This window comes from Equus quagga, chromosome 13 (assembly GCF_021613505.1).
Source record: "Equus quagga isolate Etosha38 chromosome 13, UCLA_HA_Equagga_1.0, whole genome shotgun sequence".
Taxonomy (NCBI): domain Eukaryota; kingdom Metazoa; phylum Chordata; class Mammalia; order Perissodactyla; family Equidae; genus Equus; species Equus quagga.
Genome location: NC_060279.1, coordinates 48,461,058 through 48,487,905, shown reverse-complemented (window position 1 = coordinate 48,487,905; position 26,848 = coordinate 48,461,058). Strand labels below are relative to the sequence as shown.

At 44.8% G+C, this 26,848-nt stretch overlaps 1 long non-coding RNA gene across 1 annotated transcript; it reads right to left on the bottom strand.

The window, feature by feature from the left end:
• Positions 1 to 6,063: 6,063 nt before the first annotated feature.
• On the bottom strand, positions 6,064 to 25,152 carry LOC124250026 (uncharacterized). Its single transcript, XR_006891515.1, has 3 exons — positions 22,986 to 25,152; positions 20,803 to 20,907; positions 6,064 to 6,188 (listed from the first exon to the last, which is right to left on the bottom strand). It is a non-coding gene; the product is annotated as an uncharacterized LOC124250026 (long non-coding RNA).
• Positions 25,153 to 26,848: the final 1,696 nt, after the last annotated feature.

The following is a 26,848-nucleotide window of genomic DNA, read 5'->3' as shown; positions in this document are numbered from 1 at the left end:
ATTGGGCCCACTGTGAGATGGACCTGAGCTAAAATTCCATTGCTCACCTGACCTCTACAAGCCCTTACTCTTACTGGTGGCCACAGTGAAGTTTTAGGTTTCCTGGAATTAGTGTCAGTTCAGAGCAAGTGTCAGGAGTCCCTGAAAGGTCTAATTATTTCCTTTTCCCCAACGCACAGTTCGTCTGGTGAAAGGCCATAGGTCCCTTTGGGAAAGGCTGGGAGAAAGATTAACAGTATACATTTTTGGCAGTGTACCAGGATCCTTCCACAGGGGGACCCAGCCTCCTCTCCATTCAAGGGGATCTGGGCCTGTAAAGTGGCTCACGTCTGGGGACTGATTGAGGGGCCATGACTCTAGTTTTATGATTCAGGTTAGACTTTTGTTCACTAGCAAAGTTCACCTAGAACCTTTCTGCTTACACAGATCAGGCAAGAATTTGGTAGGCTTCTTATTTCACTTCTAGGAATGTCACAGTCAACTAGTCCACACCCTGGGTCTGCGTGAGTCATGACTATTCTGATTGACTGTGCTGTCTGTTAAGGTAGCCACACCCATCTCACCGGTGGCTGCTGAGAGCCATCACTTTACCTCTGCCTCCTGGGATCCAATTAGTCTCATTGCATTTAGGTTTCCCAACTCAGTGACCGCAGTTCCCATTGTAAGTTCCCACTGTACAGGGAAGAGCGACCACAGAGCTCTTCAAGGATTCTGGGGCTCTCCACACAAAGTTATTTCTCACAGTCATGGTGAAAGGTATGTCTTCTGAACCCTCCCAGTGTGGGTGAGCAGGTCTTAAATGACAAATCTTCTCCAACATTTCAATCTTCCTAAGCCTTTGAATCACTTCCTCTGCATTAAACCAAGGGAGGTCTGGCGTTTCCAGCTCACTCGCCATGAGCCACCTTTTGGTCCATGTTTCAGCCAACGAAACAAATTGTTAGAGCCCTTTCTAACTCCCTGAGTTGCAACATTAAATGCAGAATCTCTGCTTAGTGAGCCCTTATCAACAAATTCATCCTGATCCAACTTTATGTTCCTTCCACCATTATCCCACTTCCTTAATATCCGTTCCCACACATGTTCCCCAGATTTCTGTCTATATAAATTAGAAAACTTGAGTAGTTCTTTTGGAGTTCAGTATACCTCCTCATGGGTCACACTTTATACCTTACCTTTAGGGGCCTGCTGGGACTTGAGCCTAGTTACAGGTCTAGAAGCAAAGAGAGGTGGTAGGGCTGGGTCCTGAGTAGACTCAGCAGTGTCTTGAATAATAGTTGCCTCAGGGGAGGCCATTACAGCTTCCTCCCGCAATGCAGTGTTAAGCCCCTCAGATGAGGGTGGAGAAGCCACTTCCACTCCAAAGAAGACATCAGATTTTAAAGGCTTAATATCCCCGACTTCTTCAGGGTCTTCCCACACGTCCCCATGCCAACTTTCAGGATTCTAATCCTTTCCAATCAATGCCCTCACTTTAATAATAGATACCCTGCAAGGCTGTGAATTCAACTTGATTTGTAATTCAGCCCACCAAAGGTTCCCTTCAGGGCACACATAGAAGCTTCCAGGTCATTTATGTGGCACTTAGGTTGGGAATTAGAATCTCTGAGCTCATTCTTTAATTTCTCCACTTTGTCCAGTGACAATAGGAGCGACTAGTATTCATCAGTTTGCCAAAAATACTCATAAGTATCACACACATAGATACCCAGCAACTTGCTTCTTAGAAGTGGTTGATTAGGAGTACCCAATGGCAATATTTTGTGTATCTCTACTGCCAGATCATAGCAGGGACTATCGGTGGTCTCTGTACTACTAGAGACAGAGTCATCAAAGTTACTATATCTAATCAGATTAGAGAGCCGATTACAGAAACCCCAGAACCAATTCAGAAACTCAATTTTAACTCATCCTTAAAATTCTATTCTGCTAGAACCACTCTCAGTACTAAAATCTGAATTAGTCAAGGTACTCCAGAGAAATGGAGCCAATAGGATTTGTGTATATACATATATGTATGGTAGAGAATTGCCTCACACAGTTATGGAGGCTGAGAAGTCCCAAGATCTGCAGTCGTCAACCTGGAGACCCAAGAGAGCCGATGTGCAGTTCTCGTCCAAAAGCCAGAGGGCTCAAGATGCAAGAAGAGCTGATGTTTCAGCTCAAGTCCAAAGACCAGAAAAGGCCAATGTCCTAGCTCAGCAGTCAGGCAGGAGAAGTTCCCTCTTACTCAGCCTTTTTATTCTAGTCAAGCCTTCAACTGATTGGATGAGGCCCACCCATATTAGGAAGGGCAATCTGCTTTACTCGGTCATCTGATTCAAATGTTGATCCTACTCAGAAACACACTCACAGATACACCCAGAGTAATGTTTGTCCAAATGTCTAGGCACTCTGTGGCCCCGTCAAGCTGATAAATAAAATTAACCATTATACTCAAATTCTCCCATTTTTGTAAGAGCCAGGCATGGGAAAGGCCAAAGATCAATAGGACAGAGAAGATGTGAAGATGAGGTCAAGGCTTTGGCCCAAGATATCAGAGGTTATACAGTTGTCAAAAATAAGACAGAAGACTATAAAGCCCAATATTTGGAGTAAAATGGAAATTGAAAGCTCTTGACTCAGATACACAGGCTGGTTTCTTTTCTCCCCTTTAGTGGTTAGGATACACTTTCCCTGTCAAAGCATAGGGGCTTGGGTGATGATCTGGGGGTAACAAGGGATGGAGGAGTCTCTCTTTCCCACCATCTTCCTCGGCACACCTCCCTGTGTGGCTGGCCTTCTGCACAGCTGGTTAATTCCCCAGGGGATGTGTGCAGGTGTCATGTCTCTCTCCTCCCCGCCAGCCTCCGAGTCTCCTCTCCCTCCTCCTCCACTTTCACTCGCCTCTCCCTTGCCTTTCTCTTCATCTCTACTCTCTCCTGCCTCCCTTCCTCTTTGTCTCTTTTCCATTTTGACTACTTGATTCATTCAGGCAAAACTCCAGAAGACGAAAACCTGAGGGTCGGATTTCCCCAAATCTCAAACCAGAAAACTAGACCTGGTCTTTGACTCCTCCTGCATACTCTGCCCTCCCTGGCCTGGCATTTTTCCTTTTAAACCCCTTTCTCCCTGCCTGAAGTCTTCGGTCCTTCCTGTCTCGATTACAGGAACAGCTTATACAGCCGGCACCCTTCTTACCAGCACCCTACCCTCATGCCCACCCTCTGCTCCTCACTCCTCCAATCGGAGCTGCACACACTGTCTTCAATTTTGATAGCCTTCCTTTCCTTTGCAAGAGCCTGCCATGGCTCCCTCTTGCCTAGCCCATGATGGCTGAACCCCAAAGTTGTCTGTGTTCTGGCTACCACCTGCCCTTTCAGCATGATCCTCCTCCAGGACAAGACACATGGGGTCTGCTGTAGCCTGAGCTCCTCCGGCTGCTCCCCTCCCGGGCTCAGCCTCACTTCCAGCCCTTCGCTTGCCACCCTTTTAGGAATCCTTGCCCTCCCCTCCTCCACCTAGCCAAATCCTCTTCATCCACAGGGACATTTTGCCTGAAGAACTAACAGGAGATGTTAATGCCTCCCTCTTCTGGCCTCGATTTGTGTCTACCGAACAGTCTTGGGGGCTCCTGTATTGTCTCCCCTACTCCTCAAAGGTAGCGCCCTGACTTTGGGTTTACTTCATCTGTGTGCCTGGCGCTTGCAAGATACCACCTGCCAAATATGAAGGCTAAATTTTGAGAGCAGAAGGTGGCACGGCCTCAGCCCCCCGCTGCCTCACGGGAGTGAGACCAGGCGGGCCTCCGGGTGTGCTCTTCCACAGCACCATCCCCAGGCGCTGGGAGGGAAGCAGAGCTCACTGTGGGCTCCCGGGTCTCTTTCCATCCTGTGAAACGTGCATTTTCTGGTCTCGGCTTAATCGTGTAGCTGTGACGCAGCGGGATTACACATGTGCTGCTGTGAAACCTGAAATCAGAGCCAGGCGGGACCTCCCCTGAGAAAGGCTGCCTATAAATCGTAAAACCCTTAAATGAATAGCTTAGAGGCACAGGGCTGCCTTGGGTTAGGGTTAATTGGGTCGGGTACAAAGAGTTTTATGTTCATAACTTACTGTCCATCTAGCCTCTTCCTGATTTTCTGAAAGTTATTTGGCTCCGGGGCAAATTTGTATTTGCTTTTCTGACAATGATCGGTTTGAAGCTGAACTCTTTTCAGCTGTTGGGAACTTGTAATGTGTTCAATATCCACCAGATTGTCTCCCTCCGATGCATCCGTTTCAGATAGGTCAAAACAGAGTTTGAGGTTTGGGGTTTTTTTTTTAATCCTCCTTCTCCATGCAGAAAATTGCTTCAAACATTATTTTTGCTTTGCTCTTTTGAAGCTCTCAAAACAATTTTTTTTTTGCTTTTCTGACTATTCATTGTCCAACACACCCGAGCATATTCTCCGTATTTCCGTGTTAAGCTAGAAGCTGCAGCCCCGTGGCTAACAGCCCGGACTCTGCGTTCAGCTAGACTTGAGTCCCAAGGCCCATTCTGTCACTGCCAGTTCTGCGACTTGACACTAACCATTTCTCCTCCCTGAGCCTCAGTTTCCTCTTCCACAGGATGGTTCTGACCACTAGTCATGGCCTTTGTGCAGATTTAATGAGATAATATGTAGAAAGAACCCAGCAAGTAGTTCACACTCTAATAGTCATCACAGAAATGCTTAAAGCCATGCCTGGCACGTAATAAGAAATCTAAAGGTATTAGCTATTAGGATCACAGAAAGCAGTAAAGAGTCCTCAGCTGCACAGCTGTCACTGTCTAAATAACCTGCTCATAATAAAATTAACTTTTCTCCTGAAATGAAACATACTCACACATTGTTCCAGGTTTTCCTCCTTTAGCAAGGGCAGCTTGCCTGGGCATCCAGAAAGAGCTGGTAGGAAGCAGAACTGAACGCAACCCTGTGAAATGTCAAGGAAGAAGCTACAGGTGACCCCATTCACTGCTGCCCAGCCGGGTGACACAATGTAGTCACAGCCTGGACCACATGAAAAAATAGCAAGGCCATACTGCCCTCCTGGCACAGCTAGAAGGTCTCTTATTTGCAACTGAGAGTACTGACTGATAGAAACTACAGAGGGAAAGAATAAAGAAAGGTTACAGACAGAAATGAAAATGAGACATCACGGCACCCTGGAAGAAGATGGAAGCACTTCTGTCCCTTACTTGCCCAGATTCCTATCCGTTTCTCACTCTGGGAGATTCCCCTGTATCTTTTCAATAATATGTCTGTTATGCTTGAGCTAGTCTAGGTAGATTTGTATTCCTCGCGAGCAAACAGTGTTGATGCAGCCAGTTTCAACATGAATGTGTTGGGTAGGTTGGCGTTATTTCTTAATCCCCGTGAGACGTTATAGCTACTCAGCAAATACATGTGGACGGTGGACCTCAGCAGCATCACACGTGTGCACTCCCCAAGACACAATAGGGCAAACTTACATGTGCAAGAACATGTTGAGAATTGTCCCCGCCAAAAGTACCATGGCTCTAAGGGCTTTTTCTTTCTCCCTTTGACGGACACACCTTTAAAGGCCCCTGTTAGCTCTAGCTCCGATATTCGGTAAAATGGAGTTGGTGAGGGAGCTTCTTCCTCCAACCAAAACATAACCAAACCAAACAAAACAAAGCAAAGAATCGGAGCGGGGTTAAGCTAAGAAACACGACGTGCTCTAGTTTATAAACATTTAATGTCTTGGAACTCTTCCTTCATTCCTCAAAACCAGAAAATGACGTTTGTCAGAGTGAGCCCCTGGGAGGGCAGAGTCCCAGGATTAGCTCCCACCATGAGTCACACCCTGGGAGCGACAAAGGAGGGTGCAGCATGACACAGCAGAAAGAGCCAGACTCCGGGTGTGGGGCCCCCTGGCTCTGGGTGGGGCCCCCACCCCCTCACTGTGCAGCTTTGGACAAATCGCATCCCCTCCCTGATGTCAGCTTCTCCCCCACTACAGCAAGGGATTGGGTCTTCTCACCTGTCTGTGCCTCAGAAGCCCCTCAAAGCCCTGGGCTCTGCCCAAACTCACCTGGATCCGATGCTCAGGAGTGTGTGGAAGCCGGGAAACTCATCTGATTTCTAAAATCTCCTCCAACGTCTTGCCTCGTCCTAAAACAATCAGCTCACATGAGACTTTGCCCAGCACCGATGTCTTGGAGACTTTCCATGCGAGATGAAAAGAGATGGAATGCAGTTACGTGCAGTCTGAAAGGCTAATAGTAGCCTTACTTTCTGCCGGGATGCTACCCTTTTCCCTGCCTTCTTCCTTAGAGACACGACCAAAATGGAATTTCTCAGGCCTCCAAAGCACCATGTCTCAATGGGTAATTGTTAATGATAGCTTCAAATGTAGAGAAGCACAGATTTCTAATCCTGAACCCTAACTCTAGCCCTTCAAGCCATTTGACCTTGGACAGTGATTCAGCTTCCCCGATCCTCAGTTTCCCTGTGGGTGCAATGGGGATATCCGGAGCACATGCCTCAGAGGTTTGTTAAAGGAGATGATTTATGCAAAGCACTTATTCCCCTGACTTGCACAACATTAAAGCTCGGCGCATGTCAGCCAGCATTACATTATTCTTCTGAAACTAACGGAGTCCCATGCTGACCCCACCATGGCCTCAGAGTAAGACAGACAGAAGCTGTTTGGCGTGGGACCCTTGCTTTTGCTGGAAAGTGAACACCTTTTCCTGACTCAGAAACAACCAGCATACACTCCTAAGACCCATGATTTGAGTCATGGGAAGAGACACTGAAACTATTGCATTGTTTATCTCCAAGCCCTTATGCAATATTTTTCCCACTATTTTTAAGCCTCTGTCCCCTTCCCCCGCTCAGCCTTGCGCCTCCCCAACTTCAACCCCCTACAGCCCAGCTCCTCGTTCAGGTCAGCTATTTCAGTTTGGAGTTGAATGGTCTAGACAGGAACCAAAAAATGCACAGTCTGCATACTGGTCCCCCTCTGGGCCTCACAATTATTCCAAAAAGAGCACAGGGACACGAGACTGATTGAGAGAGGAACTTCAATTCAATGAGATAATCCATCTAAAGCACATGCCACAGAGCCTGGCATTTAGTAGTGCTCAATAAATTGTCAAAATACAACATTATGATTACATTCGTTAGTAGTATATTCATTCCCTTGACTTTCATTTTCTTGGCCTTTTTCTATTCTTACAAGAATATTCTGGAACCATAGTTAATCCCTTGGCTACCTTGGAGCAAAATAGGAAAAACAGTTTGGTCTGATTTGGGTGGGTTTCTCCAGCCCTTGACATAGTTTTGTCACACTCTGCCCCTTCAGCTAGCTGTAGCTCTGTAACCCACAAGCACGAAAACTCGGTGGCATAGAGCAATAAGTGCCTATTCAGCTCACGTGTCTGTGGGTTGGCTGATCTCATCCTCCTCCTGGCACCAGAGAGCCAGTCTGACATGACTTTCTCACAGTGATGGTGGACATGCAAGAGTACGCACTCAACCACATAAAAACATTTCAAGTCTCTGCCACATCCTGTATGAGCAAAGCTCATTGGCCAAAACAAGTCAGGTGATCATGTCAGAGGTCAAGGGTGGGGAGGTGTTCTCCTCTCACGCAAGTGTAGAAGAGAGAGAGTGACTGTTTCTGAAAAGAAATTGTCTAACCCAGCAACACACTCCAGATTACATCAATTCCTACTGTACCTCTCCATGCATCTCTGAGATGCTCATAGGTGATGCCTTGTAGGATAAACACAGAAAGGACGAAATGGGCCTTCTTTGTCCCTCAGCCAGCTGGGAGGAAGTCCCTTTCTACACCCTGGTGTTGCCGTTTTGTTTTCAGTCTCCATGCAGCTGCTTGAGAACCCCCTGCCTTTGCATATGTGGACATTTCCCATCTCTTGCTAAGTTGAGAGTGTTACATGACAGCAACTGCGGCTTCTAATACTTTTGCATCGTAGAGAGCTCCTGGGTGCCTGTCAAGATGTTGCTCATTTTATGTCTTCTTGGATGCTTCCCAAACAACCCCACACTGCACTGCCAGATTAGCTCCCTCTTCTAAGTTCCTGCTCCATCCTTTGCGTACTTCCATCATGGCATTTATCTTGTAGGTATTATCCCTGTCAGTTCATCGGTCCACGAGATTAGTGTTTCTAAAGGTATGGCTAGTATGTCTCTTTGATTAGAAGTTTCTGGGGTGCTTGATAAATGCAAGCTCCAAGGCCCCATTCCTCAGGAGTCAAATATAAAACATTTAATAAATGGTAGGGAATGGTACCGATCAGACAGAATGCTGTCTGCAGCACTGGCAAGGGACCTCAGAGAGCCCAACTCCCAAAGCATTCCTCTTTTGTTTGCTGATTATGGGGAGATTCAAGGGGTCCTGGGTTAAAATGGGGAGGGAGAATTCCCAAGGAGATTGGGGAATTGGTATTTAAAAGAAGTATTTTAATATTTTGCCAATCAGTTCAGCAGCTCTGGAATGTTCCACTTGATCCAGTGCTGAATGCCCTAGTCTCATTAACCAAACTTTCTGGGGTTAAGGCTCAGGAATCTGCATTTTTAACAAGCTTCCCAAGTGCTTTAGATGCACATTAAAATTCTAGAGCCACTGAACTTGTATGTCAGCTTCTTAGAGATGAAGGTTCTCTTTTTCATGTCTGAATTCCTATGCACAGTCTAGCATGTGGCTATTGTAGTCAGGGCACGAGTTCTCATAGGTCTGCCCATCGTGGCTGCTCACCCTGATGTGACATTAACTTTCAGGTCCTGTTCAACACATTTCACTGGCTGCTTTCTCCATTTTCTCAGTGCCAATTTCCAATGGAGGGTCCAGTTCACCTTTTGGAACTAGGTAACACATGTCAAGACGGCTGACGTGAGCTCTTTTGGGGTCAAGCAAATGGGAGGAGTAGGAGACAGAAAGAATAAGGAAGAAATTCCAGATGGAGAGAAGAGCAAGTGGAGAGGTCATGAGGTGGGAAGCAGGACACTTTCAGAGGAAGGAATGAAAGGAGGACAACAAGGCAGGAACTTTGAGAGCAAGTTGCAGGGAGAGCAGTATAAGATGATAGATGGAGCAGTAGGAAGGGGCTACATCCAACAGAGCCTTGGGATCAGGCATGTTCAGATACCAAGCCCCAGCTCTGTCCCTTGGAAGTGACATCATTTCATTGTATGACTTTAGGCAAGTCACTAACTTGAGTTCCAATTTTGTCATCTGTAAAATGGGGATAATAATACGAAATTCTGGATTGCAAAATACTTTCAAGTTACTGCTTCTTAAAAACTTACTTGAGAAAAGTATTTGAAGCATTATACAGAGAGAATACAATGTATCTAGTCCTCCAAACCAGAAGCTACAGACACAAATACCACCAGGGACACACACGGCAGGTACCAGACCGGAGGGAAGTAGGCCAGAGGGGACTGTGGTGATCAGGACAGCTCATGACTCATTTGTAGAAGGCAGGTCTGGTCAAAGGTTGCCAGATACTCTATTTTTTTTCTCCATAAAAGTTTAAAATTTAGATTTTTATATGACATCTCTTGACCTAAAATATTGGCAATTAACTAAAAAAAAGTTTTAAACACGTGGAGGCCAAGAAAACACTTCAGCAGGCTGGCTTTGGTGGAAGAACTGCCATTCCACAGCTTCTCCATTGTGGGCTCTGAAACCTCTCCCCTGATTAGGCCAGCCCCACACAGCACTGTGTGTGAGGACCTCTGGGTCCTGAAGCCCTGCAGATTCACTCTCATTGAACTACATTATAGCGTTTTACCACCAGCCAATGGTCAAGGACGATATTAAAAGAAACCTCATGCAGCCCACGTGTTTGCGGTAAGGATGTTGCTGAAAGTATTGTTTACTTCATCCCATGGCATCTTATTTACGAGAAAAAAATTAAAATAATGCATCTTCTTTGGTCTTTAACCCCAGGAGTAGGTGTACTTATCATGAGCAATGAGATTTTGCTTTTAAATCTCATACACACCAAAAGTCATACAGATATCATCATGCAGATAAACCTCTTGGCATTAACTGCTAAAAACTCAGGAGTAAAAATTATGACTTGCTTTCAGAAAGTGGCCTACCTAGTAGTAGTTGGGTGGGGACATGAGCTTAGTTCTGGTCAATGAGCTGAAGCATACAATTGCTGGTTTGAGACCCTCCAGATCTCTCTTTCCCTCTGTTAAAGCGCCACTTGAGAAGGCAGCTGCTCTGTCCTTCTGAGTCCTGGAGTACGTATATGAGAAGTAGAGCCTCCAGTCACCCCTCAATGGACACAGGCATGGGTGAGAAATAAACTTTTGTTGGGTTAAATCATTGAGATGTTGGAGTTCTTTGTTATTGCAGCAAAACTTCACCTCTCCTAACTGATGCCTGGTTAATAATTATCAAATTAAGGCTTTGGACCCAGTGTTACCTTTCTCCAGAGCCCCAGTAAACAACAGTGATCAGTAATACTATCCACTGCACAGATAAGGCCAAACATAAGAATATAGACAAAAGTGCTTTGTAATCGGTAAACATTTAATAAACATTTTATAAAAGCAAACGGCATTGTCAAACTTAATGATATTGATCTTGTCTCCTTAACAGGTCGTAAGGTCTTCAGAGGAAGGAATTCTGTCCCTGTGTACTTTAAGATCTTAGACACTCCTAGAGCATGCCTCCCTTATTATAGGGCACCTTACAAGTTCTTAAAGAATTCTGCCTGAATTGTATTTAATGGATAATGCAGAGGATCAGGAAAATAGCTTTTGGACACAGGATCCCTTTTTGTTACTGGTCCTCATAATAATAGGAATTTGTCTGTTAAAATGTTGAAGCAAAATTGCTTTAAGAGGACAAAAACCAGGAGGTTACTAGCAGCTAAGCCGAGTTCCTGAGGAAGGTGTGAGAGGAAGGATGGAGGTCAGAGTGGACTGTCCTGACCCCAGGGATGAGAGATGGAAGTAAATCATGAATATGATCACCACTGAAGCTGAGAAGGAGCCTATTAATGTCATGTAATCAATTTCAAAAAGATACAGTTGCACTTAGGGTGTTTAAACCTTGGAGGTTTAAACTAAATCATACTTGTCACATGCACACAGTGTCACTAATGAGCTTATGTAAATATTTAATCTTCTCTATTTGCATTACTCAGCCCAGCCTCCCTCACCAGCCTCTTCTCCCATCCTCCTCGAATACCGTAATCCAGCCTCATAGAAGGACTTCAGTTTCTGGAACTCATTATGCTCTCTTATGTCTCCCACCTTCACATACGCATTTGCTTCTGCTGGACTCCTGTCTTGCCTTCCCTTTCTATCCACCAAATATGCACATTTCCCCTACACATCCTTTAAGACTCAGCTCAAACACATTCCCGCTTTGGGAAACCTTGCCTCACCAATCTACAATTCCCCATTCTAGCAGAATTTTTAATTTCCTCTTCTATGCCCCAATTACACCTCGCTAACATTCCATAATCTTGAGTATCACATCATTTATTCAACAAACATTTATGAAATCTTACTATGTGCCAGTCATGCGGCCAGGTGCTGAGCATACAGAGGTGAATAAAAAAATTACAATTATTTGCAAGTTCGCTGACAGCAAGTGTCTTATTCATTTTTTAACTCTCAAGCATCATGAACTTGAAGGCTTCAGTAAATACATAACGTGTGTTCTCTTTATATCTGTGCCCACAGATACCCAACTTCTGCCTTTGGGACTGCTTTGGAAGTGATGGGAGTGCAATTCAAGCTGCAGTAGTCACAGAAGGGAATACACCAGCTCATGGATTCCAGGAAAGGTTGACCATCCAAGCTGGTGGACGGTCAGGGACGGAGGCTGACTTTAGGAACAACAACAAGAACGAGAACTAATAGTGATCTGAACGCTATTAAGACTCTCTCCCTGTTTCACATTTCAGCTTCTCTTTGCCTGTTCTTTTCATTTTCACTCTCTGCAGCTTGGCTTCTTGGCATGGTAGCGTGGGGGCCTAGAATTGGCCACCCCAAGATATGTCTCTTTGGCAAGAGGATTTTTTGGGGGGCTGGTTACTTTTAATAAAAGTGACTCTGAGGAGTGGAGTTTGCTTGCCCTTTGTTAGGAGACATTTACATTGTAAAGGAAATCTCTATCTGTAAAGGTCCCTCCCTCTGTACCAGGAAGAAGAGGGGGATGACTTTATCTCTAGAACCTCTTAATGAATACCAAAGGCAAGGACTTAAATCTGCATAATAATCTTATTCCTGTTTCTGGTAACCTCCTGTAACTAACTCCCCCCAACCCCAACATCCTCCTTTGTCTTTAGCTGGAAGATGATATTTAAGGTGGGGGCTTCAGCCATTTTGGTGAGTTGCTCAGCTTTCCTGACCTCTCCCATGTATATATGTTATCAAGCTTTATTTAATTTTCTGCTGCTATTCTGTCTCAAGTGAATTTAATTTGTTCTCCGGCCAGACGAACCCAGAGAGGGTAGAGGAAATGTCTTCCTCCCCTACAGTAGGAAGTATGGTCGGCAAGATCTCCCAGCTTTTATGCCTTCCAGCACTCACCACTGCTGACAGACAGTTGATGTTGCCTGGTTATAGACCGAAAAGTCTCACAGAAGGATTCTTATTGGCTCATACCTGATCACATGCCCAATCCTGAGACTACCCAGTGTTGCCAGGAGACTAGAGAACCATGATTCGCTAGGCAGTCTCAGATGTCCAGCCCCAAACAACCAACGAAGGCTTGAGGGGTAAAGTAGTGCAATGAGTTTCTCAGGAGAAAAGAGAGAGGGTAAGCAGACAGGCACAGTTTTCTATGCCACTGATTCTGTCATTCATTTAGCATTCTTTATATACTCACTATGTTTAAAGCATTGTGCCAGGATGAGCTGGATGAAAGAAATAAATGATATGCAATTCCTGTCTGATCATCTGGTAGGAGAGGCTAGAGAGGCAATTTTGCCTAGTGGTTAGGAACTTGGGATCTAAACCCAAAATGCCAGGAAGAAAATCCTAACTATATGACTTACATGGTTGTGACCTTGAAACTCTCTGATTTCAGTCTTCTTATCTGTAAAGTGGAATAACAATCACATCTATGTCCGAGAGCAGCTGTGAGGTTTAGCGAACCACACGTGAAACATGTCGCCTCGTGCCTCCCATGGAGTGAGTACGCAATTGACGTTAGTTACTATATTGTGCAAGATTGTAAGTCAGAGCCAAAGAAATTATGTTTTGAAATAGTACATAGAACTGAAGATCCAAAAGAACTCAGGTAATTAATACTGACAGTGGGTCCCAGAGAGGGCATCGTAGAGGAAGAAGCATTTGCTTCAGTCCTTAGCAGAAGGGCAGCATTTTAACAGAAGGGACAGGCAATAAACCGTATTTATGAGAGATGGACAATTCAGGAAGAGGAAATAGCATAGGCCAAAATAAAAGGATGTTAAATGAGCAGTGGGATCCAGAAGACTCGGAAGTTTTGATTTGTACAGAGTTTCTAGAGCCTAATTTTCACAGAAATATAGGGTAGGTGATGTGGCTATAAAGGAGGTTTGCACTGAGACTGTGAAGGAATTGAATGCTGAGCTAAGGGATTTGGACTTTATTCAATATATAATGGAGAGTCATTGAAGGTTTTGAAGCTGGGAACTGAGTGACAGATCTAATTGAATATTTGTGATTGAATAAGGACTTTTATTAGAAGCTGATTGGCTAGAAAAATTAATCAGAACTCCCTCTCACTCTCTTTTATTGCTTCATTTTTGTTAGACATGGATGCAGAGAATTATTTCCCCATCATTAGAAAACAGTACAATAAGGGCTATTAAAACGGCAACCAACAGTCGGTCTCAGTATTAGGGAGCAATAAGGAATAGCAGGGACTGTGGCAAATTAGAGACCATGTGTCCCTGAAAAGGCGACAGCCAATTCTCAGCTTCATTAACAGTTCAGTATGTGGGCATGCAGGACAAGTGTTTGTAAATATTCTGAAAATATTAAAAATACTAATCGAGAAAAGTTTAAAATCTGATTTTCGCATGAAATATCTGGGATTTTTTCTTTCACATTGGCTCAAAATTTTTAAAAATACTATAGGCTAAATAAAACACGCCAGTGGGCTAAATTTGTCCTCAAGGCCATCAGTTTGAGACCCCTGAATTCAAGTTGATCCAGACTAGGTACTGATCGAGATATCTAGATCCCTTTACTATATGATCATTCCACAATTTCTGCTAAAGAACTCAGAGACGCAAAGAAAGAAAGAGAATGCTGTGCACAAGAAGCATTCCCAGTAGACCGAAGAAGAGATCTGAAGAGCTGAAGTTTTCAAATGTAAATAAATAAATTAAAATGAAAAAACAAAAAAAAAACGATCTAGAGAGAGCTCATCACAGCCACAGATGGATTTTCCCATTTAGACCCATAAGCTAGGAGTCTGATTTTTAATTCCAGATGACATTTTTCATTGATGCTACTTAAAAAAAGACTCAAGTCCAGTACAATGGAAAGAACTCAGCGTGTGGAGTTTAAGAACTCTGAGTTAAAATGACTAATTTTGCCAAGAACGTTTATAAGCTTAGAAGTATTACCTATGGCAGCGTGGGTCACTTGCCTATTGCTAAATAGTGCTGCATTGGTCAACATCATGTGACAATAGCATTTATTGCTTGTGCTTGCATGGAGTTCAACTGCTCTGGGTTGGCCTCGCTTCTGCTTTTTTGAGTTTCCTGGGATCCACGTGTCTCTCATCCTCCTCCTTGCATGAGCAGCCTCACATGCCCATGACCTTCTCAGGGTGACGACAGAGGTGCACGAGAGCAGGTGGAAATACGCCAGCCCTCTTGAAGCTTTGGCTCACACCTGGCACACCACCGCTTCTTTTTATTAGCCAAAGTCAGTCGTTTGTCAGAGGGCATGGATATAGAGAGGCATAATTAATTTTTGCAATCTACCTCACACTCCAAAACCAGAAACAGCTCAGACGTCAACCAACTTGGAGCAGGCAAATAAAGCAGAGTCCCAAAATGGAAGAGATTACAGCAATAAAGAAGACGAACGCACCGTGGCTTCACTCGGCCATATGGTGGAATCTTACAAACCTACTGTTGAAGAAGAGGAGGAAAACACAAATGAATACATACAATATGTATCTATTCCTGTAAAGTTCATAAAGAGGGAACGCCCAACTATGGTGTTAATGGACACTCGTCTGGGTGGTAAAACCGTAAAATGAAGGAAGAAAATGATTATCAGAAAAATCAAAACAGTGGCTCTATCTATTCTGAGTGTCCGGATCAGAGAGGAACGAAAGTCTTGACCTGGACTGTAATTACTCAGACAGATGCTTTGTAATCATTTGTTAGACTAAGCATTATATTTTAAACATTTTTCTGTGTGAATGTTATATTTCACTATAATTGGCTTTTTAAAGTTCAGTTTTAGATCAAACTGAAAAAATAAAAGAAATGGATGAAAAATATCCAATTTGGCTACCTCCGTTTTGTCTTCGTTGACAGCAGGATGATAAAAGTCCTCACTTAGGCTCATTCAAGTAGGTGAGAAAATGCCTAGATGGGGATCTTTTTTTAATATTAAGAAATATTTTCGGAGAAGGGAAATACAAGCCTTTGACATCAAGAAAAAGAGAGGGAGACCGTAATTTTGAACCCCGGTCCCTAACAGTGCTTTTTGTACATTCTCATTTTTTAAATTTAACGTTTTTCTTATTCTAAAAAGTCTATTAGTAAATTCACATAGGAAATTATTTATGCTGTGAACTTAATTGAGCATATTTTTCATCAGCAGTCATCTATTCTAACCAAGTATATAGTTATTTTCCAGTGTTCAGTTTTCTTTGAAGGAACGATGTGTATATATATCTAATTATTTTATTGAGGTCACATTGGCTGACAACACCATGTAAATTTCAGGTGTACATCATTCTATTTCAGTTTCTGTATAGACTGCATCGTGTTCCCCAGCAGGCCGATTTCTCATTTGTTTAAAAAGGAAAAAGAACCCGCAGGGAAGGGATTTGTCCTCAAGTCTATATGCTTCCAAAGTAACTAATGTAAGGGAAGGAGGATTCCAACAACCATAAAACACCCAAAGATGAGCCCCTGGGCAGTGTGGGAGCCCCCTGGGATATCTGGGAATTCCACCAAAATACAAAGTACCTGAAGGATTTGTCAAGCTCATAGCCCCTACTCTCCATATGTGAGGAAAATGAGGTTTAGTGCGTAAATTAGACCGACTGTGGTGGTCGCTTACAGTGAGGACTCTCGGGGTGACTTTGGGGTCCTGAAGCTGACACGGGAGAGGAGCTTGGTGTGGCCGGCCACTTGACACAGGGCCCCCCTCTGCCTGCCAGATGGCACTGGGTCCATGGGAGGTCTGCCCCCACAGCAAACAGTTATCTTTAAACCCATCCTTCATTTCCCCTCTTATCAGTGGAGGAATGTGGGAGGTTGTAGGCATTAGCTGAGCAGGCATTTGGGATTTTGTAAGGGTGAGCATGTTAGAATGAGGGGCTTACAGGTCTTCAACACATTCTCGAATTAGGGGAGCGTGACCTGCCATAGCAGCAAGTGTGAGCCTCTACGACTGACAGATACCATCAAAGGAAACCAGCATTTTTGAGCTCTTGCCATTTGCAAACACTGTCTTCAGCGCTTTACATGCATGGCCTCATCAAATCCTGAGCCAACACTTTCAGCCAGCAACAGGTGCTATGCTTACCCCCCTTTAGAACCTCAGAGAAAAGTGAGGCAGGGAAAGAAGGCATAGGAGCCTGAGGTGGCACAGGTAAAGCAGAGTAAGATGGAGCTGACAAGTGTGCCCATGATGGTGACGGCCTGGATCTGAACAGTGATTAGAGGTGGTACAGGGAAAAGTTGGAAGTGGCTACAAGATGGTGGCCATGGCCACCTCTCCAGGCCTTTATTCAGTGGCTTTGTTATTTTGCAGACATCACACACACACGTTTTCCAATTTAAGTAGAAAATCCATTCCAAAATCCACTCTACAGAAGCGATTCTTTGATTCTTCACAGTTTCAGATCATTGGCTCGAATATTTACTGTCCTTGGCACAGAAAATAGAGAAATTGACACGCAGTGTTTGCTGTCAACCAAGCTTACTGTACCATTTTCCAGCTCACTTTGGGTCCATGAGTTGGACTTCGTCTGCTTCCAAAGCTGTCCTTTCTTGCTGGAAAGGGAGTTGTTGGAATAATCATTTAGAACCGGTATGACCTCCCTGAGCTCCTCTGGGCTGGGAAGTCTTTCCCATCCCTCACCCAGCCCGCCACAGCTGCGGGGGCCTGGTCCTCTCTACTTTATAGAGAAAGGGAATTCCAGGGAGAACCTCGGGCTGGTTTGTTTTTAATTGTTGACCTCTAAGGCCTTCTGTTTGCATCTGTTTATTAAATTGCGAGCTCAGCTGTGAAATGCCCTTTATGATGTTGTTTTATTGGTGGGCCATTCAGGGACCCAGCGCCACACAAACAGGATAAATATTTTTCTTTGCAGCACACACCCCACGTTGGGGGCCACAGAACAAGGGAAGCGAGGATCGTTTGTTTACGAGCTCTGATTCATTCATTACTTGGCTAGGAACTGTGAAATGTAAATCTCACATTCCGAAGGACAATCCCCGCGCCAGCTTGAGCTCATTTGGAGGTGTGATGTTCCACCCAAAAGGAGGCTGTTAATTTTATTGACCAAATTTGGAAAGTGGGAGCTCCAAAATTAAATGGAGCCTTTGGAAAAGAAATGAACATTCAGGTTTCTCAAAGACCTGGAGAGTGGTCACATGGTTTGTTTTGTTTTCTTTTTGCCCCCCCAACGAGGAAACTTCAAATGCCGGTGCTGTCTGGAGGCAGGGAGCCGAAGTGAAATTGCTGTCTGCCTCATCTTCTAGTTTCAAAAGATTTGATCTCTCTGTGATAGGTTTGTCAGTATTAATTATAGCAACCTTTGTTGAGGCTTAGTTCCCCGCTTTAAATACATCATCTCCTGTAACTCACACAGTCATCCCGGGAAGTTCACATTATTACTGCCCCCATATTATAGCCTGGAAACTCAAGCTCAAAGCAGAGAAAGCTTTTGCCTTGGGCCCCAGAGCTGAGACTCCAAATCAGGTCTACCATGACTCCAGAACCTGGGTGCCTTAACCACGCCGCTCTCCTGCTCTCTCTTGGCCATCTTTGTGTAACTAAAAAGTTGACTTTCCTGGTGCTTTAGAGACAACTAAAGTCTCCAGCAGTTACCAAGCAGCTATGGGCTGCAGATTCGGTTTTGTTCATGCTCAGAACAGAAAAGAAAGCTGACTTGCTGAGCAATTTCAAAAGCCACATACTGTCCTCATGGCCTGTCTGCCCCCCATAGTCAGGCACAGGGTCCACAGGAATAAATACCTTTAACTCCAAAAGTCCTCCTCTCTTTACGCCTAGCAGGAAAGGGTAAATTCAAACCAAAGGAAGCAGAGTCATGCACTCAGTCTGAGATGGCACGGCACATTCGGGGCTCAGCTGGCGTGTTTACCCACAGTGTGAGTGGGCCCCTGTCAATATTTGGACTTGGGGAAGGCCTGGTTTATAATTGTTCAGACTTGTCTCTGAATTGGGCTTTGAAACAGATGTCTGCCATGTTCCTCCAAGACTTCCTTCTTTTTGTAGGGGGAAAGGCTATAGAGGGAGATTTTCTTTAGAAATGTTGCTGGGGGCAGTGGAGAAGAAGGGCAAGTTCAGAAATGAAAAATCACATTGTGATTTGAAAAAAAATGTAAACCATGTGACAAAAGCTCCGCCGTCAGAAATGTTCTTGTTGGTTGAATGGTGGCAACCATCTGGGTCTCCTTTAGCGACCGGGGCCTCTCTGTGGATGGTACAGATGCTTCTTTTGTTATTGGTGCGGTCTTGTAAATAGTTAAAATATTTACCAAGGCACCTCCGAGCTGGAGCTATCCCATTTTATTATTTATACCTTTTCAGAGGGACAAAAATGGAGGTGTCCACTAAACGTGATGGATTAGGCTTATAAACAGCCATTATGGCCGTCAAACCTCGAATGTCAGCTTCTCCTTTGTGTCTGCGCATTTCTAAGCTAACCAGTGATCCATGCATAAGATAGGAGGTTAAGAATGTGCAGAGAAAAGGAGTGTTGGCTCCAAGCAAGATGTATCTTCTGCTGATTAGAAATACAGCTGTAGAAAGTGAGGGGGACGCCGGACAAGAGGCGAGAAAAAGGGATGTGCGTGTGCATGTGTGTGTGTGCCCGTGGGTCTGTGTGTGTGTGTGTGTGTGTGTGTCTAGGCAGAAGAGAGGAGCTGGGAGGTGCAGAAGTCGCTGCAACCTGACACGCTGGCTTTCAGTTCTCACAATTTGAGACTGAAAACCTGCAAGTCCTCTGCCTGCCAGCATCCCTCAGCTGTTTCCTTAACCGACTGCAGCTGGCTTTTGTTGTCCCAAGATAAAAATCAGGAAATGCAAAAATTAAATAGGATTTGAGAAGAAAAAGGATGGGCCCTCCTGGGTAAAGGAAAAGGGCGAGCCAGCAGGTACCAAGCCTTGTGGACAGAGGGAGATCCCATCTCTTGGTAATTAAGCAAAACATCTTAAAATGGGGTTGGGGCAACACCGGTTGCAGGTGAGCCTGCATGCCTAGAAGCTGACCATCTCCCCAAAATTAGACTGAAAATACTAGACAAAGCGAGATTGCAGGAAAGGAAATATTTTTAAGTCAAACTATTTATAATTTATAATAGGATACATCGCCAATCCAGTTAATGGGAGGAAACGAAGTAACTTTTCTTGCAGGTAAAAGGGGGCAAATGTAAATTATATTATTGTTGGCCCATGGTTGCTGCAAGTGTGTTGGAAACAGTTTGTGTCAAAAAGTGGCTTCCATTATGTTTTTACTCTTAAATCCCAGCTCCTTTAATCTCCCAGAGTTTGTCGCTGATTTCCTGCCATACCACAAACTGCGCCTGCAACTTAGTCCCTCGCTCTCTTAAAGGGAAGCTGCTGAATTAATAGGCACAGGAACTCACGCTTGCTTTAGCAAGGATCTGGCTCGGAGTGGCTGAAATATCATCTAGCAACTCTAAACATAGATTAGACTTTTAATTTTGGTAAAATATTTCCCAGCCGTCTCCTCTAGGATCTAATTAAGAAATTATGACCTCATTTATTTATTTACTTATTTACTGTGGGGTCTTGGATGAGAACTTGTTGATGTAACAAACAGAAAATTATATTTCTCCACAGTTTTGCAAATAGAAGAGAAGAAAACGTTTGGAAGATTGTTTGGTAAGAACCAAACAATCTTCCTCTTCAGATTAATAACTGAAGGCCTGCTCCATCCTGAGTATTGCTCTTTGGGTCTCCTTTAACCACCTCCTGGAGAAATACCACATTCCCTCCCCCCCAGTCAGACTAGTGTCTACCACATTAGTATGCTGGTGCATTGACTAATTTGCCTCTATAAATACTGGGATCTGAATCACACCACTGTTGTGGCTAGAGACTAAATAATTTCTCTCATCATTCTCTTTGAAGAAAAAGAAACACACACACACACACGCACGTTTTCTAACCAGCTTTCTTCTTCAGGCTACGCTACTTACTGACATTACAAGCCCAGTGGATGATGATGTGGCTCAGTGGGAAGCATCGTCTATAAAATGAACACTCTTAATAAACCTCTTTAAGACAGTAATTTTACTTTTTATTCATGATTATAAGCAATACTAATAATTTTTATCAGCTGACCCTCACATAACAATCATGAAAGCCTAGCCGGACTCACTTGATGGTTCCCTTTGGCAAATTCCAGAACACGAACACATCGGTCTGCCCTGTTTGATTCCTCCTCCAACTGGTCTCACCCGTTCGTGAACGAATTAGAACTTTCCTGGAAAAAGTGAACAAAGCAAAGAGAGGTTGGAAAGTTTGGGCAATTGTACCCAACAGTTTAACCATTTGGCTAAACATTCTATATGTTTACACAAAAATGAAAGGCATATATGTGATACATCACATAGCTCATAGGACCCACCAACACAGCCCAGATGTACAGAAGGCACACTCACAGCCCTGCTCTCCTGACACACACCCCCAGCAAAACACTACTGTGAAGTCAGAAAAAACACAAAACCTTCAGAAAGGCATATTCTTCTGTCCTCTTAGACAGCCCTGCACAGCTGCTTTGAGAGTGGCTCTCACCAGCTTTATAAAAAACAGAGAGAATTGAGTCCTCATTGACACCCCTCTCTCCTTCCATCTACTCTGGAACTTTTGAATATTCCTGAGAAGAGCCAGCTCCAGAAGCTTAGCTGCCTCTGTCCACTTTCAGGACGAGGGCATCCAACCAAAACACTAGCAAGCAAAGTGCCAGGTAGGGCTGTCAGATTTAGCAAATAAAAGTACAGGATACCATTAAATTTGACTTGCAGATAATCAATAAATAATGTTTTTAGCATAAGTATGTTCCCATGCAGTACTTGTGATAGACTTACACTTATTTGGCAACCCTACCCCAAGAAAGCCTGAGATCAGATACGTTTCTGATGGAGATAGAAAATCTAGACCCAGGAAGAGGCCTGGCGCCTGGTGACTCTGGGAGAGTTACTGATCTTGGGCATCTTGTTTCTTACTTTGTGGTTTTAAATAAGAAAAACGGTACTGAGTGAGATCACAGATGACCAGGTTTCTCAATGACACAAAGCAATTCTCCGAGGGAAATCTCTCAATGTGGGACAGGAGGATAAACACACACCGCTGGAAGCTGTCACCAGCAACTGACCAGAGCTAACACAGAGCCTTACACATTAACTCACTATTCCTCACAATGACCCAATGAGGCAGAACTTTTATTATGCCCATTTTACAGATGGGGAAACTGAGGCAAAATTTCCAGGGTCACACAGCTGCAGAACAAAGATTTTGACCCAGACAGCCTGACTCCAGAACCTACGCTTAAAATAAAATGATACCAAACCATAACATAAACAATTTAATTTTCAAAAGGACCTAAACTGTACAAATATGTGAAATTAAAACAGCTGCTTCCTTGTCCCCCCCCCCCCCCCGCCCCACCTCTGCCCCTGCTTTGTTAGTGACCAGATCATGCTTGAGTGAGGAAGCCAATGCTGGAAACTGGGTGGGGAGGGATCCGTGTGAGCCTCAGAGAAGAGGGGACAATGGAGGGCCCTTGCTATTCCCCGCCAGAGTCCCCCACCCCACCCCACCCCATTTCTCCCAACCTACAGGGCAGAGAGCAATGAAAAGCATTGAGACTGCAGGCCCAACTGAGGAGGTCTGGCAAAAACTTTTTCTAATTTAAAGACCACCCAGGTGTGTGCTGGTCTGTCCCCATTTTAGGGTCTTTGCCTCTTGCTTTCCAGCAAGAAAAGAAACAGATGTAATGCCCATTCATGCCTAATGGAGACAGAAGGGGAGGGAGGAACTGGGGAGTCGGGGGAGCTCAGGGCTGTCTTTGGCCTGCAAATCCTGTCTTGAGGGACGAGGACATTAACTTCCACAGGGTTTAAGCCTGTGGCTGTCACCTGTCAACTCAAAGTCTGGCACATAGTAGGTGATCAATACATGTATGTTCCATTGAATTAAAATTCAATAATGCAATCGAAAGTCTTGGTGGTGCCCAGGGAGCGGGTTTAGACTGGCCTGGCCTTGGGATTTGGAGCCTGACCAGATGAGTTTCACTTGGTTGGAGTTGCCAGTTGATGGGGTGGGGGCTGGGGGTGCTGGCTTCCCCTCCCCCTCCCTGGACTGGGTCAGCTCACATTGTCCTAAACAATTATCCCCAAAGGGGGGGGGGGGGAAGCCCTGTTGAACAAATCCTCTACTTTTGTCTCCTCTGGGGCTGCAGACCGTGGTCCTTGCTTATTCAGCCCTCCCTCTCCCCCATCCTGTGCCTGGGACGCTCTGTGGTTATGAGTCAATGATCAGACAGGGAAAGGGCACGCTTACCATAGGGGAGGAGGATTCAGAAGAGCGCTGAGCTTTGATGCTGGCTCTCCTACATCCTGAATGCATGAAAGGCTACGGGAGGGAGAGGAAGAAATATAAAAGAGGAAAGGAAGAAAATGTTATTAAAAAAAAAAGAAGTTGAAGAAAGGGGGGCAAAGTGCCTGGTTTGAAATGTTGTATCATTGACAAACATCTCTGGGAGACAAAAGCTAGTTAAAAACTGAGTTGAGATAAGCCATCTCCTTCAGCGACTCATCTTCCCAGGGAATAATGGCAAAGAGGCGGCGTTTAGGAGGGAAGTGATGTGCAAATCGCAGTGTCCATGAAGCTAGGGTTAATTACAGGAAGGACTTCCAGGGTAATTGCTGATAAACAATGCTAGGAGCAGAATCTGGCATCACAGGCTGGGAAGTGAGCTCTCTGTGATTTGCATGGGATCCCCAAACACGTTGCAGAGGGAAGGATGGATGGCTTCCCACATAGGTACTTCAGAGGAGCCTCAGGCCAGGGTCCTGTTCCCCATGGGCTAACACTGCCTCAGTCTGGGATGACTCTCCCTCAGATCAGCCCCCAAAATCCGTTTGTAAAAAAATTAGAATAAGAAGCTGTTTGCTATGCTGTTAGGAAGTTGACAACCTTGGCCCGAGGAAAAGCAAGAAGCACTCCTCAGCAAAGTCCAGTCTGGCTGTGGAGGACCAGGATTGGCATCTAAATGGTTTTTTGAAGGAGTGGGTTTCACCAGGTTGTACCAAAAGCAGCTTTCTCTTTGCATCACACCCCCTGTCAGAGATTGAGACGTGTTATGACTATAAAATGTAAGTGTGACTTGTGGCAGTCAAGCCTAGGAGCCCACCACATTCTGGGGAGGCTTGTGACTGGGACAGGAAGAGGCTGGGAAGGAAGCACTTAGCGCTGTCAATAAAGCAAACCCTCCACCGGTCTGCAGCTCCCTGTGTAGTTGCTGTCTTCTAGGAACCGACACATTTTCACAGAATCCTGAAGGAGCAAAGCTGCTTCTGCTCTTCCTCAGAAGTGGCCCAACCATCTTGGGCCCAGGATTGGGGTGAGGAGCTTTCTCCAGCTCTCTGAAAGTCTCTCTTGGCTGCTCTGCTAAGAGTAGAGACTGATGTGAAGCAGATTCTCAGTCCAAACGGACTCCAGCTGGTAATTATATGGAGGACACGTTAGGAACATGACACGGGACTGCTGATATCAGCTAACACGCTCCTGATCCGGGCCTCAGTTTCTCCACCTGTGAAATGAGGGCATAATCAAGACGGCATCTCCGTGTGCCTCCAACCCTCGCATCCGATTCTCTGAAACGCGGTGCTCTTCAAACAGTTAATCCAACCTTGAGTGCAGGGACTCCACTCTGATTTCTCGGTCCCTCTTCTCTTTCCTACCACCTTGAATAATGCCTTCACCACTGAAAGAACTCAATAAATAAATATGTTGTATGAATCTATGCATGCATGCATGATTGGGCAACTTTTGCAGCTTTTTGTTTAAAATAAAATGTTGGTGGGTGGGTTTGGGGGGGTCCTTCTTTATCTTTCAATCCTATAGAGTTGCTTTGAAAGACCAAACAAGAATAAATAATAGTAATAGCTAACATTTATTATAATAACATTTATTATTACTATTTAATAGCTAACATATTGCATACTTTTTCCAATTACATCTTAAAACATCGCTGTATGGAAGCAGCTATTATAATCCTCACTCCACGGAGGAGGAAATGAAGACCTAGGAGGATGAAGTGATGAGCTATTAAGCAGGACGATCTGGGCATCCGGTTCAGCCCCTTTGGGTTGCAGAGCCCTCATGTTTAAGCATTTCCTTAAATGCATGGAGGATCTGGCTATGACCCCACTCCTAGCTTGCTGAGTGCCCTTGGGCAACTCATTGACCCTATCTGGTCACAAGGCACCTCTCCTGAGCTAGTGGACATGCCTGGTTCCTTCCAAGAATGGCATTTCAGGCTTCTGTTCATCCCTCAGTTCTCAGATCAAATAGCCCCTCCTTAGGAAACCCTTCCATGCCCCTACCATGGCGTCTCACTAAATCAGACCCCCACTATAGACCGTAGTGTGCACTGAGTTATATATTTATCTTGTGATTATTGGATTCCTGGTGCCCTTTCCCACTAAACTGTAAGCCCCTTTGGAGTAAGGGTCATGTCTGTCTTATTTTTCTCTGGACCCCATCCCCAGCAGTGTACCCTCAGAACAGTGCCTGGCATGCAGTCAGTGCTCAAAAAAATATTCATCAAATCTTTTTGTAGGGGCCCCAAGGGCTGGGAAGTGTGCAAATCGGGTAGGGTGAGTTTCCATGCCATAAAGCGATTCGGAGAACAGCAAAGGCCCCTGGAGCCTTAGAAGAGGACTTTGACAGTTAAAATCAAGACAAAACCAAAACCCCTTAGACATCTCTTGCTTAGGTAAGGGATAAGCAATATCCATCCAGAGGGGAATGCATCATCCTATAGAAATTCCCCCAAAATGGTGACGGGGACAGTTCCTCCGTCTTGTCCTCTTTCTCACACATACTTGGATGCAGGTGGGACTTGGAGGATATGGGACCAGAATGCTGGAGGCTTTGGTAATTGAGCAAGCCAGGCCTGTCTGGGAGGAGGGGACGCCCACAAGCCCCCAGGAACAGATCGTAGCAACCAAGCATGGCTTGAGGAGGGGGGCGCCGTTCTGGTTGTACACAAGAGGCAATAATAAAAGCACAATGAAGTGGCCTCACCCCCCAGCTGGTTGGGCACGCCCCATTCAGTTGGCGGGGATGGCTGTCTTCCTTTCAAGTGGGCTCGAGTCCCCCCTCCGCCGCCTCCTCCTCGCTTGGTCTTTTAGTCACATACCAGACACGTCTCACAGAGCAGACCCGAAACCCCAGGTGGCAGAAGCCCAGTTTCATATAAATTAGGCTGGGTAATGCTGTTCAGACACATTTTTTGTCTAAATCATGCAAAAATAGGATTTTCTCAGGGGCATAAATCTGGCCCAAATCTAAACTTGAATGTGCAATTGACTGGTATAGTTTATAGTGCAAACATAGAATTATCTGGAAGACTTCTGCTTCCAAAGAGCACAGTCCATTTTTTATCCAATCTGAAAGAAATGATTTATTTGCCGTCTAAAACAAACCCGCATAAGTCGGAGCATGGCAAAGGGGCCAGATGCAAGCTCTGATTCACCAGAAAAAAAAATGCATCATGCTCCAAGCAGACAGGCATCACCCAGAGCCACACGAAGTGGCTGATCCAAACGCCAGGCCCTCCACCGTGCACGAAGTGCACAGGAGTTTGTGCATTTAGCTTAGTTTAAGGTAGACGTCTGTTCCGTTTTCCAAAGGAGGAAGTAAGGGCAAAGAAAGGAGGAAGAAAACTGAGGGCATTTTAAAAAGAAAAAGAAAAAATAACTTCACGACACGGTCAGCAAAGAATCTAATGCTCTCTGAATAACGCTTCTAAATATGGTGCATTATGCGTCATAATAAAACATTGCTTTGCCGAAATCAAAGATCATTTCTTCAATGTTTTTGTTAATTTATCCCGATTGTCTTACTTTCAGAGTTATCAAGTCCATCTGATGACGCTGACGTTTTGACTCTATGGTGAGGAGAAGCGTCTTAGCTCCCGAGAACTGTATATTGGGATTTGGGAGCCCACACTGAGGGACAGTCACTATTAACCAATCCCTGTCCCCATCAGCCCATGGGATGGCTTTGGGGAATTTAAAGTGACAGAGAAAAAAAATATCTTCTCTCACAAGTTGTTTAAATTCTCGTGGCAGTTTGCCATCAAACATCAAATTTATTCAATTCACAGCGACTTCAGAGAGTGCAAAACAACAACT